The sequence below is a fragment of the Puma concolor genome, chromosome E2 (genome assembly GCF_028749965.1).
Source record: "Puma concolor isolate L17-30 chromosome E2, mPumCon1.1.hap2, whole genome shotgun sequence".
NCBI lineage: Eukaryota > Metazoa > Chordata > Mammalia > Carnivora > Felidae > Puma > Puma concolor.
The window spans coordinates 52615396-52630044 of NC_141681.1; the positions used below are offsets into that span (position 1 = coordinate 52615396).

The 14649-nt window shown below is 46.6% G+C and overlaps 1 protein-coding gene and 1 long non-coding RNA gene across 2 annotated transcripts in view; both read left to right on the plus strand.

Annotated features, from left to right (window-relative positions):
• The first annotated feature begins 3476 nt into the window (after window positions 1-3476).
• Window positions 3477-14649, plus strand: part of ARHGAP35 (Rho GTPase activating protein 35) — a 121760-nt gene continuing 110587 nt past the window's right edge. The window contains exon 1 of the mRNA XM_086690198.1: window positions 3477-3617. The gene's annotated coding sequence lies outside the window, so the exon portion shown is untranslated. The remainder of the gene's footprint in view (window positions 3618-14649) is intronic.
• Window positions 6537-13640, plus strand: LOC147573689 (uncharacterized). The gene is made up of 2 exons (XR_015244972.1): window positions 6537-10808; window positions 11064-13640. It is a non-coding gene; the product is annotated as an uncharacterized LOC147573689 (long non-coding RNA).

Consider the following 14649-nt stretch of genomic DNA (forward strand, 5'->3'; position numbering starts at 1 on the left):
TGCCTTGTGCTGGGACCTGTGCTGGAGACGTCGACAGTGACTGAGATAGCCCTGGCCCTGCCCTCAGGGGGTTCACAGTCTGCTGGAAGACAAAGACCTGTTACCAGGCAGGGACAACCCAGGGTGGTCAGGGATTGGATGAAGGGCCCAACGGGGCTGTGAGAACCTAGAGGAAGCACCAGACCAAGCCTGCGTCTTAGGGAGAGCCTCCTGGAAGAGGGGGTCATATGAGCTAGCGTCTGAAAAAGGGGTAAGAGTTAGTCCTTAGACAGGACTGTGTCTTTTCGGCCATCCCCTTTGTTTAGCATGGGATTCATTCATTTATTTATTAACTAGTATTTATTGTGGGCCATTTGCCAGACTGCAGAACTAGCCAGAGAGAGCCCCTGCCTTCAAAGGGCTCACACATAAAATGGTGATGCCAATACAGAACTTCAAGCCCTGGTGGAGTGCTATAAAGAAGTAAGAAGTTGTAGTCATCTGATCCCCATTATCTGGGTTTGAATCTCAAGTCTGCCACTTACTAGCTGTATAACCTTCCTGGGTCTTGGCTTAGTACAACAATGACACCTACGTAAAACCTTTTATTGTGAGTAACTCATTCTGCAAGTGTTCCGCAAGACAAGCAAACGTTTCTTTTTTTTTTACAATTTTTTTTCAACGTTTTTTAATTTATTTTTGGGACAGAGAGAGACGGAGCATGAACGGGGGAGGGGCAGAGAGAGACGGAGACACAGAATCGGAAACAGGCTCCAGGCTCTGAGCCATCCGCCCAGAGCCCGACGCGGGGCTCAAACTCACGGACCGCGAGATCGTGACCTGGCTGAAGTCGGACGCTCAACCGACTGCGCCACCCAGGCGCCCCTAAACATTTCTAATTTTAACTTGATAAACGAGCGATGTCTTGCAATACGAGTGAGTAGTATGTGATACTGAATGTCACATGATCACAACTGAGCCAGCGGTTCTTGAAATTTGCTTTGATACATGCTTTGGATTGCAAACATGTTTCCTGAATGAATTATGCTTGCAAACCAAAGTTTTACTGTATAACCTACTCATAAAATATTGAGGATTAGGTGGGTTCATATGTTTAACGTGCTTTAGAATATCACCTAGTATAGGGTACCTGGGTGGCTCAGTCAGTTAAGCGTCCGACTCTTGGTTTAGTCGCAGGTCATGATCTCACGGTTCTGTGCTGATAGTGCAGAGCCTGCTTGGGATTCTCTCTCTCTGCCCTTCCCTCGCTGGTGCCCTCTCTCTCTCTAGATAAATTAAAAAAAAATGTTTAACACAATGTCACCTAGCATAAAGTACCTGTTTTCATCAAAGGATGAGTCAGACCAAATCTGGGAGGCTGCTCTGAGGAAGTGGTTTTAAGCTGAGAGTCAAAGCACAAAGGTAGAATTGACAGGCTCCAAAAGACAGAGAGAAGGACATCTAGGTCCAGAGTGAACCCAGTCTTCTCTATTCTGGGTGCTGTCAGTTCACAGTCTTTCCAAGAATGGAACGACCTGGAACATCGCATTGGGAGTTAAAAAGACGTATTAAGTAATTTGAGGTGGGGGGATCCGGTGTTCCCTCAAATGATCTCAAAATAATTTAGGAACCAAGGTTCGCGATGACAGCCTAAAGAAAACCTGGGCCACGCACTTGACTGGTTAAACAAACTCGGAAAAACAAAACAAAATGAAAGGAAAGTAATGCACATCTAAAAATCAGATTATAGGGGCGCCTGGGTGGCGCAGTCGGTTAAGCGTCCGACTTCAGCCAGGTCACGATCTCGCGGTCCGTGAGTTTGAGCCCCGCGTCAGGCTCTGGGCTGATGGCTCAGAGCCTGGAGCCTGTTTCTGATTCTGTGTCTCCCTCTCTCTCTGCCCCTCGCCCGTTCATGCTCTGTCTCTCTCTGTCCCAAAAATAAATAAACGTTGAAAAAAAAAATTAAAAATCAGATTATATGCATAAAAATGCCAAGTTAAAAAAAGTCGAGGGAAACGACTCTGATCGGTAATCAAAAAAAACCTTTATTTAATGGGATGTTTTAAAACTTGAGTGCATGTAATTTTGTTTATCAACGTTTGCAAAGCAGTAGTTTTTAGTACTTAACCGATACAGCTCATTTAATTCTCTCAGCAACCCCATGAGGGAGGTACGATTATTATTCCATTTTGTAGACGAAGAGACTGAAGAAAGAAACGCAAAATGCAATAGGAAACAGCCTTTCTTCATGCATTCCGTAAATACTGACTGGATGCCCAGAACGCTCATCTTCCACGACGCGTACTTCCGGAGGGATCCCAGAGGAACCCCTCCTCGGTTCAGAACTCAAGGGTTACCGCAGTGCCCCCTTCCCATCACTACTGTTACCCTCCACGGGCCGGAACTGACATTTGATTTGCAGTCATTTGCACAACGCTGACTTGGAGGTCAGGGCTGTACGCAGGAGCGTACCCTCGTCCCTCTCCCGGGCATCGGTCGAACACAGAATCCCAAGCAATTCGTATCCACCAGCGCGTTGCCTGCAGATTTTCATCACCGCCGAGGGAAGGAGCACGCGCTCCCCAGCCCTGCCCCTTCTTCCGGAACGACAAATTGCCCGGCATGGATTGGGGTGAGGCGGGCCACGCCTCCTCGTGTTCCCCAATCAACTCCCTCGCTGGGTGTCTTCTCTGCTCCTCAGCCCCTCCCCGCTGCCCCACGTTACGTCGCTCCCTCTCTCCTCCTCCGTTATTCCAGGGGCTGAGGCTTGCGCGGCAAACCCACCTCCCCTTGCCTCCCATTGGCTGGTCAGGTCCCGCGCGAGCGGGATCGCGCCCTTCGCCCCCGCCCCCAAAGCCGGGCCATGTCTCTCCCCTCCTGCTTTCTCCACGAGCCCCCGCAAGGAGGGGATCGGCTGCTTCTGGCGCGCGCAAGGCCGCGCGCGACTCCCGCGGGCCACTCCCTCCGTCTCGCGCTAGGCAGCCCCTCCCGCGCACGCGCACTTGCCCACCCCGTTCCCTCAGCCCGGTCGCAGGCTGCCTGGTGCCGTCTCGCGTCGCAGCCACCGCAGTAGCGGCATTTCTTTGGGGCGCACGCGCACTATGGCCTCCGCGCCCGTTCCCAGCCAGAGGCCGCGGTAGTGGCACAGAGCCCCACGGGTGCGTAGACGCCCTCGCCTCATCTCCTGCCTGGCGCCGGTTATCCCCTTGCGGCGCGCGCCCAGGGGCCGTTATCCTCCTGCAACGGTCCGCGTGCCACGCACGCGCATTTGGCGAGGGGCGCGCGCGGCGGGAGCGGCGGCCGCAGGAAGGAGGCGCCGCCGCCGCCATTGCGAGGGAGGGAGGGAGCGAGCGAGCGAGGCTGGTCCGCCCTCCCCCTGGTTCCCGCCCCTCCCCCCTTCCCCTCCCCGCCCCCCCGCCCCGAGGGAGAGCCGCGGCGCGGCGGGAGGAGGAGGTGGAGGAGGCGGAGGAGGGAGCCCGCGAGGGAGGGTCCGCCCGGCCCCCCGCCGCCGGAGCCGCCGCCGCCGCCGCCGCCGCCTCAGCCGCCGCTGGACGAGGAGCAGCAGAACATGGCGCCGGGGCCGCCGTCGCCTCTGCTGGGATCCTGGAGGCCGGAGCCGCGCTGAGGGCGCCCAGCTGGTGAGTGCGCGAGCTCGCGGGCCCCGGCGGCGAGGCCGGGCGCCGCCCCGCTGCGGGGTCCAAGGGGAGGCGGGGACGGCGGGGCCCGGAGCCCGCGAACAATGGAGGAGCCGGAGGGGGAGGGGAGGGAGCGGCCCCCCAGCCCCCCGGGCCCCGCCGGCCCCGCTGCTTCGCGCAGCGGCCCGGCCCACGGGGCCCGCTTGCCCTTCGGACCTGCCCCTGCTCGCCCCAGCCCTGCTGTCCCCGCGTCTGCCCCCACCTTCCGACCCATTTGGGATCTCGGTGCCCGCCTCGGCCACCCCCTCCTCACTTAAGCCACTCTTCTCCCAATTCTGCGCCTCCCCCTTCCCTTTTCCGCCCGTCAGTAGTGCCCTTCGCCCCTCCTGGACTCTGCGGTCCTCTAGCGACCCACCTCCTCAGTGACCCTTCTGCATTTCTGCATCCCTTAATTCTGGACCTTCACTTTGAGATTCGTGTCCGTCCTGCTCCTTCTTCGATTCCACTCACACCACCCTTGATCTGTTCCCTTCTTTGACCCGTCTACTGTTACCCGTCCTCTCTTGCACCCCCAGGAACTGTCCCTCTAAGACCTGCAGTTCCACCTCCTTCGAGATCCATCTGAGACCTTGTTCGTCTTGGCACTGCTGACCCTAGGTCTTCTCCTTGGACTTAATTCCACCTCCTTGGGCCCTACTGCCCACTCGCGGAACCCCGTGCATCTCCCGGATGCCCCTTGCCTCTCCGACCCTTCCATGCCTCAGTTCAGTCCCCTGCCCCCTCTCGGAGTGGGATGCACCATGCTTGCCTCTTCCCCTTCGCAGATCTGGCTCCCATTTGCCGTTCAGAGCCCCCCCCCCCCCGCCTTTTCCCCACTCTTCCAGACCTTTCTACCTTCCCGATCTGCCCTTTGCCCAATCTCAGATCTTGCTGTGCCCTCTTACCTGCTCGCTTTCCCCGACTCTGCCTTCCACGAAGCAGCCTACTCCCCCTTCTGTGACCCTGCAGCTCTCGTTTCTGCCATTCATTTCTCTGACCTCTCTAACTCAGCCTGTCCGCAGCCTCAGTGCTGCCCTGCAGGCCCCAGTTCTGTCCAGTGTTCTTGCGGTTTCCTTTCCACCCCACCTCCTCATTGGCACTGTTGAGCTGTCTCATTCATTCGCTCCGTCTTTCTTTGACCTGTTTCCCCTTCAGTTCTTCTCTGCTTGAGACCTGCTTCCAGCCTCCTCTTCGCTCTGAGTCCTCTCCTCTCTCCATTTTGGCCCTTCTGAGACTTGCCGTTTACCTCCCTAAATCTTTGATAACTTCTCTGATCCATCACCCCCTTTCCTTCCCGTTCTGCTGCATCTCGCAGGCCTGCCCCGAATCCTTTTTGCACCTGCTCTTTTAGTTCTGCCCCATCTGCTGTAACATTTTCCTCCCAGCTCTGCCCCTTTTGGAGCTGTCCACTTGCCCCCCTATTTTTTTTTTTTCTTTGACTCATTTTAACTTTCCTATTGCTGTTCCCCTCTTGGAGTGGTTCTCTTTAATCCTGGTCTCTCTGTAACTGCATCCCACCCGTGTTACCTCTCAATACTTAAGTTTTCCACCTGACCTCCTCTTCCCCCCACCATTTTGATTCAGGCCTCGACCTCCAATTTCTCCTTTCATGTATTCTCTCTCCTTTGTCCTGCTTTTTACCTCCTTCTTGAGTTCTTCCCCCAGTTCTGCCCAGTGGTAGAGATGTCTTCTCAACCATTCTTTCTGATCATCGGCTGCCTCCCCACCCCCCAGCTCCCTCTTGGAGCCATGTCAGTGGTTGGATGGATTCTCCCCCTCTCTTTCGATACCCGTTTCCCGATTCTGTTCTACCTTGACTTTTCTCACCTTTTCTTTCCCCTTGTGTCCTGCCAAGCGCCTTCTCTTCCCGTTTGGTTCCTGTCAGGCTTGCTTTTTTCCCAGCTCCCCACCCTTGACCCACCCATCCCCACTGAGTGCTCCCCGTTTCAGTCTTGTCTTCCTCTAGCCTCCAGTACTCAGCTTTGGAGGGGAAGGGGCTAGGTTGGATCCAGGGTTCTCTAGACTGCGGTTTAGACCGAAGATTCACTCAGCACCCCGACCCTCAGGGTTTTATCCCCAAGGATCCTGTGAGACCTGGGTAGAATAGATGGGGGGTGGTTGGCTGGTTGTTGCTCTCCGGAGTCTGGGAATGTCTGCCCCATTTCCCCTACTTCTGCCAAGGTTCGTGGTGGTGAGGGGGCAGGTCTCTTTCCGTTACCCTCCCCCGCACCTTTATTTTTCTCACTCCTGTCTCACTCCCTAGCCGCTTCAGATCCCTGGGCTTTGCAGCTTTGTGTCCTTCAGAACAGGAGAGTGCAGCAGCTCACAGGTTGTTTTTTTTTTTCCCTCCTACTTTCCCTTCCTCCTTCTCTGAGCTATTGTAAAGAGACAGTTGTACCCTTTCCCCATCTCCACCTCCAACCCAGCACCCCTTGGGAGAACTTACAAGTGTGCTTTTTTGACTCCCCCCCCTCCCCCACCCCATGACAGTCTAATTTTTGTTTTACCTCTGGCTGGGGAAATGCTGGTTCTCAAGTTCTCCCCAGTCCCACCAGGGGTTATGGCTACATTTGGTGTTTACTGCTCTGGGGCTGCAGAAGCTGCAGTCTTGCCTTCCCTAATGGCTTCGGGTTTGCCGTGTGACCTTTGGGAGGGTGGGCTTATTTCTTTTCACCTCTGCCCCAGGAAGGTTCTGCCTTCCTGGTCTTCAAAATAATTAAGGCCTGAGTTTGGAAAGCCCGTTGTGGTTGTTTGTTGAAAGAGAGAGTGCCAAGTGTCACTCAGATTTCTGCCCTCTGGTGTTGCAGGCAGCTCCCAGCCACCGGAGCTGAATGCCTCTGGGCAGATCCATGCTGGAGGGGGGGCGGGGTGGGGGTGGGGGACTCAGTGGTGTACAAGGAGTCTGTGGGTGGGCCCTGACATTCCCCAAGCCTTGTGAGTGACCTGATTTGGTAGAGTGAGAAAAGAGTGCCAGGAACTGGCTGATACGATTGGATTTTTGGTCTTATTACCTGAGAAATTATTACCTTTACCTTTTCTCAAGCTTTTTCTTTAGTGAGCTTATGTTGGGAGTGGGGTTCAGGAAATTTACTCAGAGAAAGAGGTGTGTTTTACAGAAAAGCCATCTAACCATTTTCCGTCCTTAATTTGGGAGCGGGAACCTTTGCATGTTATGGGTTTATTTATTTTATTTCTTAAGTAAATCAAAAGCCTGATTTTTTTTTTTCTTTTAATCCCTGTGGCCTAGGGCAATTGCATATTAAAGCAGCCATCCAGCTGTGGAGGAGCATTTACTGGAAGGACTTTTATTTCTTAACTGAGCTCTGCTCAAACTTTGTTTACTTCAGCACTTATTTAGAAATAGTTCTACGAGAACACTTGAAATAAAAAAGCATTCACTGTTATCTGCAGAATTGGACTATCGACTCATCAAAAGTTAGGACATTTGTATATGATACAGTGAGGGGGGCTAGATGGTACATCCATTTGGTTCTTTAGCTTCTGACTTCTTAGGTCTTAAATTTTCTGCCAAGCAGAGTGTGGCAATTTTAATTACCTATAGCATGTGTCTTCACCATTATTGACTTGAATTTGGTTCATCTTCCTGTTGGTTTCCATTCATTTTTTAATTTTGGCCTTGTGAATTATGATTCATTCTCTGGATTTATTTTAGAATTTGTTTTCCACGTTGGTATAAATAGTTGTTTTTTATTCTTAATGGGGAAGTGATAGCTAATTAAGAAAACAACTGTGTGTGCAGCATTGGTTAAACTTGTGTTTCAGAGTTTTGACATCACTGGCAGCATAGAAAGTTTCTCCATGCCCAAACCCTAAGTTTACGTAATAGGAAGAGAAGAGACAGAAGAACAAAGCTGATTTTTCTTCCTAAACTGGTAACTGATGTTACAGAGATTGTCAGATTTCTCTGATGGTAGCAAAGGCTCCAACCTCGGTGTCAGCATTTGCTTTCATGATGGAATTGGGTGCTACAGAAATCTGAGGTGGTAGCCTTGGCCTTCTGGAACAGTTAATGTGCCAGTTGGGAATGGGATGGGGAGCAGGAGATGGCGGTGGATGACTGTTTTCAGCCTAGTAACACGTTTTAAGGTCTCCTGCAGTGCCTAGAAAATTCTTGTAATACTAGTCTGATCAAAGTTCTTCCCTTGCTGTTTTTCTTTTTGAACTATCCTTTTGACCATTTCTCCCTTCCCTTGCCTATTTTCTCTTTTTTTCTTGGCACGATTAAGGCCAAAGCATTTAGGACAATAAAAAAAAAAAATCAGAAAAGTCATTCTTCTTGATACAGGTTACATGGAAGAAGTTGTCCACGTGCAGATCCTTTGGCCTGATGGTAACTTTTGGCAAAGGACAATCTGGGAGGAGCGAGGGTTTCACAGATGACTGTAAACTGTAGCCTCTCAGGTGTTTCTGTGGTCTCTTATGTGATGAGGAGACACATGAGGTCAATACAGTTGGAGATTGATGAGGTGAGAGTGTTTGTCCATCTCCCTCTAGGCTCTGCTCTCTCATCTTCAGTCTGCGAGGTGGAGGGCCTTCTGAGAGGTGTTAAGCCACCTGCAGGGCCTTCCTGTGATCTGCCTTGACTGTTGTCATTCCCCACCTGGGTGTCTTAATTTACCCAGCCAGTGTGACGTTTTATTGATCATCTAGTCTAGTTGTGTAAAATTTCTTTTTCACACTACATGAAATACATAAACTTGGAGGGGTCTTTGCTTGAAGAGGGAAAGCGATTAGCAGAAATCCCTTGGGTTTGGACAACACAGTTTGAAAACCCGTGCCTAGTCTAGCCTCCTCATTTACAGATGGGAAAATGAACTTGCACAGGGCATGGTGACAGGCTTCCTGTCATAATTGAAGGCGTATTGGAAATACAGGCAGCAGACCTTCTGGTCTAGGCCTTAACCTAATTAGTGGGAACCGTGAACAGATCACTTCACTTCTCTGGGCTTCACATTCCTAGTCTGAAGTCTAGTGTGCTGTCCAGCTCTGATTTTAGATTCTTGTTGTCCTGGACCACATACCAAGTTAGAGCTGGTATTGGGACTGGACTCTCGGTGCTGGTCTTCATCCCACCCCCACCTCTTTCCCTCCCCTACATCAAATCCTGTAGCCTGGAATTGGGGGGTAAGGAAGGGCCCTTTCTCTGGGAGATGCAGTAAAACGAATTGGATTGCCTTTGTCGTATACTTTTTCAAACATGAACACTATCTCTTTTTCAGCCATTCATGTGAAAATTAGAGTTTATAATTTTGGGGGAGAGTGGCATCCAGATTGTATTGACTACATAACTTAAAACCGTACACGGCTTTTAAAAGCAATATGGAATCTTTCAAGCTGAGTCATTGTTGACCTAGGCTCTCAAATAGCAATGTCTGAATAGTACTTGAATTGCTGGTATTAAGAAGTGCAAACAAATCATTCATGTTCATCTTCCTGAAAGTTTATTTTTATTTAATTTTTGATACAGTGCTTTAATGAGGCTTCATCTATGAAGAATTCTTGAAAATAACTTTCGGCATCTGGCAGTCTGATTTTCATTTATTTGCTTCTTTGGGGTTGGGAGACACCATTAAGTTGATATATTAGCAGAGAACCAGGTACTTTTCAGCCATGAGCCATCATCACAGGAAAGTAGTATTTACTTTAGTTGAAAATAGCCAGACTTGCCTATCTCCTTCATCTTCCTTTATTGAAATGAGCGTTTTCATTTTATGAAATTTGTGGCAGTTGTGACTGTTGCATGGTGTATCTGTGGTATTTCATACCTTTTTTGTTCTTCTAGTGTCTCTGCATTATTATTGGAAAATGGTCGTTATGGTAATATTTGCACTTGGCAAATTTGAACAAATTGAGAGGCAGCTTCCTATGGCATAAAGAATGTTGAGTTGATAATGAAGAAACTCCGGTCCTAGCCCTGACTCTGCTGCTTACTAGCTGTGTGACTTTCGACAAATCGTTTTCACTTCTCTGGGCTAAGGTTTCTTCGTTGGAAAGATGAAGGGATTGTACTCATTGGTTCCCATTCTGCTTTATTTTAGCTAATGATGCTTAATTGTTTCCTTTCTCCCGATAGTAAACTCCTTAAGGGTGGGGACCCTCATGTATCTTTTATTTCCCATCACACCTAGCAAAATAACCTTGTACTAGTAGGCCCCCTGCTACATATATGTTGATTGAACCCAACAGGTGCCAAAGCCTTTTTGTTTTTATGTGCGTGGTAGGTGGGTGGAGAGATGTGCACCAAATATAATGGCCATTTTTAGGCTTTAAACTCTCAGAGGGCATGCCCTCCTGGTCAGCATTTAATCCTCATGTATATATACATACTGTGTCATAAGTGTCTTGGCCAGAGTTACACAGCTAATAAGTCGAGAGCTATGTCTGTCTAATTTTAAAATCCGTGTTTATTTTATTAGTCTGCCTTGTGTTGCTGGGATGTAAGAGTAAGCTATAGTTCATCCCCTTAAGGAATTTATAGTTGTGAACCGTTAACTCTCTATATAATGATATAAAGTGGGTGAGGGAAGCAAGTGTTGAATAGACTATTCTGATAAATTTCTGCATTTGAGAGGCAGCCCCATATTAACAGTTTTAAAGGCTTCCATATTCAGAGACTACTGAGCACACAGTAGGTTCTGTGTCACACTACTTTGAAAAAGAATCTATAGCTCCAAGTACCAGCTTGTCACTCTAGCCAGCATGTTGACAAAGTTGAGCGGTTGAATTCTGACCTGGATGCAAACCCGGGTATAACAAACAAAACTGTATATAAGTAAAGTAGTCCAAAGGAAAGAAGAAAGACATGTTTGGTCATGTAATGATTCCTTTAAGCTGTATTTTCTTTGGTAAGTAGGAAAGTATCTGAGTGGTTCCTGATTGACAATTTTCAAGAGAAAACACTCTAGGCAACTAGAAACTTACAGATAAAACTACACCTTGCGCCTTATTTGTGTGGCACTCTCTACAATGCTTTTTTCAAAAACACGATTCAAAAAGTTATTAAGTAATGTTGGGGTAAAAGTATGTTGGCTAGCTGCAAGTAATAGCTTCCTGAAGTGTAAAAAATAAAAAAAAAAATAAAAAAAATAAAAAAAGGTTGCATTGTACTTCTCCCTGTCTCCATTTAAAAGAAAGGTCAGGGGCGCCTGGGTGGCGCAGTGGTTAAGCGTCCGACTTCAGCCAGGTCACCATCTCGCGGTCCGTGAGTTCGAGCCCTGCATCGGGCTCTGGGCTGATGGCTCAGAGCCTGGAGCCTGTTTGCGATTCTGTGTCTCCCTCTCTCTCTCTGCCCCTCCCCCGTTCATGCTCTGTCTCTCTCTGTCCGAAAAATAAATAAAAAACGTTGAAAAAAAAAATTAAAAAAAAAAATTAAAAAAAAATAAAAGAAAGGTCAAAATCCCGGCTTCATCTATTGTAGCCTGTAGTTCTTAGGAATAAGACAAAAGAAAATGATTACCGTTAATTGCCATGGGCAATTAAAAAGGATTCTTTGTTCAGTAGCAAATTGATTGTGTACAAATGAAAGCCAGTACTGCATTAATACAAGATTATTAGATTCTCGAAATCTGCATCTTTAACTAGAGTGGCTTTCACTTCAAGGGAATTATTTCACTGGGATTAGTGTACTTGAATGGTTGGTGATAAAAGTATCACTAGGTCTTTATTTTCCAGATACGTTAAGTTTGTAGGTAGAAGGGTGGTGGATGCTGCTTTTGTGGTACCATTTCTAATGGCCTGAAATAATTGAATACTTTTTGAATGTTGCTGACTTCTAGGAGATTTCTTCCTCTGATTGGTCAGTCACCAGAGGAATGCAGATAAAACTTTTGGTAAATGAGGAAAAGGGAAAAAGTCCTCTCAGTGCTCAGGCAGTGAGTCTCCACTGTTGGCATATGCCCAGCATTAGCCAGCAGCCATAAAGGCTTAAAAATGGCAGCATTAGCTAAAATAGTTAGCATTTCATGTTCTGTGTGAATACAAGGAATACATATGTTTTCTTGTGTACAGACCCTCTAAATTTTTTTTTATTAAAAGAATTAAGGTACAGCTTATGTGTAGACAAGTACATAAAACTTAAAGTTTACATTTCTGAATTTTCTACATATTGTCTACACAGCTTTTTCATATAATGGGGCATCATTTCCTTATCCATACACTTCTTAATAAGTTGAAAATTATTTGAGAGGCATTTAAGTCCTGACGTTAATATAGAAAGTGAATTGTATTGAGTGATATTTGTAGCTTTTCCAAGTTTGTTGGCTGACTCTTGATTTAGGCTCAGGTCATGATCTCAGTGTTCGTGAGACTGAGCCCCACATTGGACTGCACAGACAGCACGGAGACTGCTTGGGATTCTCTCCCCCTCTCTCTGTTTGCTCCTCCCCCCCCCCCCCCCCATAAATAGGTAAACATAAAAAAAGAGAGAGAGAGAGAATGGAATAATAGTGACCTGGTACAAATGACCACAAGTGATGAAAGCATTCTTTTAATAACAGATCTTCCCCATTTGTATTGTAATTCCAGAGGTTTTGGGTCTCTGTTTGCTGGGAATTAAAAGGAAATAGGTAGTAGTCACTGCGATCAGGACTGTCAGACACAAAAACTGGTGTGAACTTTCTAAAAAGCATTTTGGCAATGTTTTAAGTGACATAAAATCCTTGATCAACATACAGATTGTGTATGGACCAAGAAATAGAGATGAGGACCAAGATTGTACACAGAGATACTGACTCTAGTGATGTGTATAAAAAATAAACAGTAAATAAATGTTTTAACCTTAGAGAAATGGTTGCTTTATGGAAAAATACGGAGTCATTTAAAAAGGATGTTTTTTGGAGAATTCTTGACATGGGAAAGTACACACAAAATAAAATTAAGTATGAGAAAAAAGTGGGATATAGAACTATAAACAGTATGATCCCAGTTATTTTAAAATATATATGGAAAAACTAAAAGAAACATGCCAAAGTGCTGTTTGTATTTATCTCTGTGTTGTAGAATTTTGAGTAAAAATTTTTTCCTACTATTTTTAAACAAAAGGATAAGGTTTTTTTTTTTGTTTACTTCCGTATGGTTGTATTATGTTTGGTGTTATAAACACATGAAGGAAAAATTGAGCTGAAAACCAAGAAATTAGTCATAGTGATATCTGCTGGATTCTAGTTCCTTTGAAGGTTAAAGCAGTCGCCCTTTCTTAGAATAATAATTGAATTAGTTATTAGCTGCATTAGTATTTGATAACAGTATGCTTATTGTGTACCAGGAGACTGCAGAGTGTTCCCCTCCTATCCTCACAACAGTTCTCTGAGGTAGGTGGTATTTTATTTTGTAGCCTGGGAACTGAGGCTTTTAGAAGGGACTTGCCCAAGGTCACACAGCTAGTAGGTTCCTGAGGTAGCATGGTTCAGAGCCGTAGTTCTCACTTTATAGAGCCTGGGTGGCTCAGTCGGTTAGGTGTCTGACTTTGGCTCACGTCATGATCTCATGGTTCATGGGTTTGAGCCCCGCGTCGGGCTCTGTGCTGACAGCTCAGAGCCTGGAGCCTGCTTCGGATTCCGTGTCTCCCTCTCTCTCTGCTCCTCCCCCACTCATGCCGTCTCTCTCTCTCTCTCAAAACTAAAATAAAACATTAAAAAAAAAAAAAAAGAATTGAGTGTACCCCAGAGAAGAGAACTGAAGTCTGCTTTGTAGCTGATCACATAGCTAATCCATTAGTTCTCTTTTCAGCAGGGCGTCCCCCGATGCTTGTTTTAAGAGAGAGAAGGGGCACTTGGTGGCTCAGTCGTTTGAGCATCTGACTTTGGCTCAGGTCATGATCTCGTGGTCCGTGAGTTTGAACCCCGAGTCGGGCTCTGTGCTGACAGCTCAGAGCCTGGAGCCTGCTTCGGATTCTGTGTCTCCCTCTCTCTGCCCTTCCCCTGTTCATGCTCTGTCTTTCTCTCTGCCTCAAAAATAAATAAACTTAAATTTTTTTTTTTTAAAAAGAGAAGCCATTCATATATTATTTTCCCTTTTTCTTGGCCAAAATCAAGAATGGACATGACATTAGTTATATCTTCCCTTCTATGAACCAAAATTCTTTAAGATTTAAATAATTTAGGGCTATTAAGCAGAAGAAGGAATAAACCTATAGGTTTGTAGCTCCAGAGGATAGAGATACAGGGAAACAGGTTTTATTTTTCCTTTTTCCTTCCCATTCAACCAATATTTGGGTGTCCATGCTGTTGAGAGTACTAGTTCTACAAAACACGTCTCTTCCTCCCTGCGAGAGTTTATATGCCATTTATTAAAACAAAAGCAATTCTTCCCTTACAGGTGAAACAAGGAACATGCTGTTTCTGTACCAGAAAGTAAAAAATTTAGAAGGTCAGTGGCCTGATTTTTCCTGATCTTATCTTAGAGAAGTGTGACCAAACATTTCAACACAAGAATAGGTAGACGAGGAAGATAGATTTCATCTTATGATAAGAAAGAACTTCTTAAGAATATGGTCCAAGTTCATATTTTATCTTGAATAAGGAATAATTTGGAGATTTAAATTTTTACCTTGTTTTTATTGTTAATTAATAAGACGTTTGCACACACACATTTATTTACTGGTCATTCTTTCATGAGAGAGAATACTGGAAGACCTGAGGTTCAATTGAAATGTGAGGGAGTTTATATTCAGACAGCAGGAAGAAATTGCAAAATAGGTTTGGAAGCACCACAGGAGTTTTTTTCTATTCTCCCATTTATTCTGTTAACCCACTGGGCGCATATATCCTAGAACCTGTCAGTAGGAACACAATATTTGTTGAATTAAAGGCATACATTTTATCTTATGTTTTATTTTACTTTATTAGTTTTTTTTAACTTTATTTTTGAGAGGAGCGCGTACTCGAGTCAGTGCAGGGGCAGGGGGAGGCAGAGAGGGAGAGGGAGGTGAGGGGTGGGCAGAGAGAGGGAGAGAGAGAATCCCAAGTAGGTTCTATGC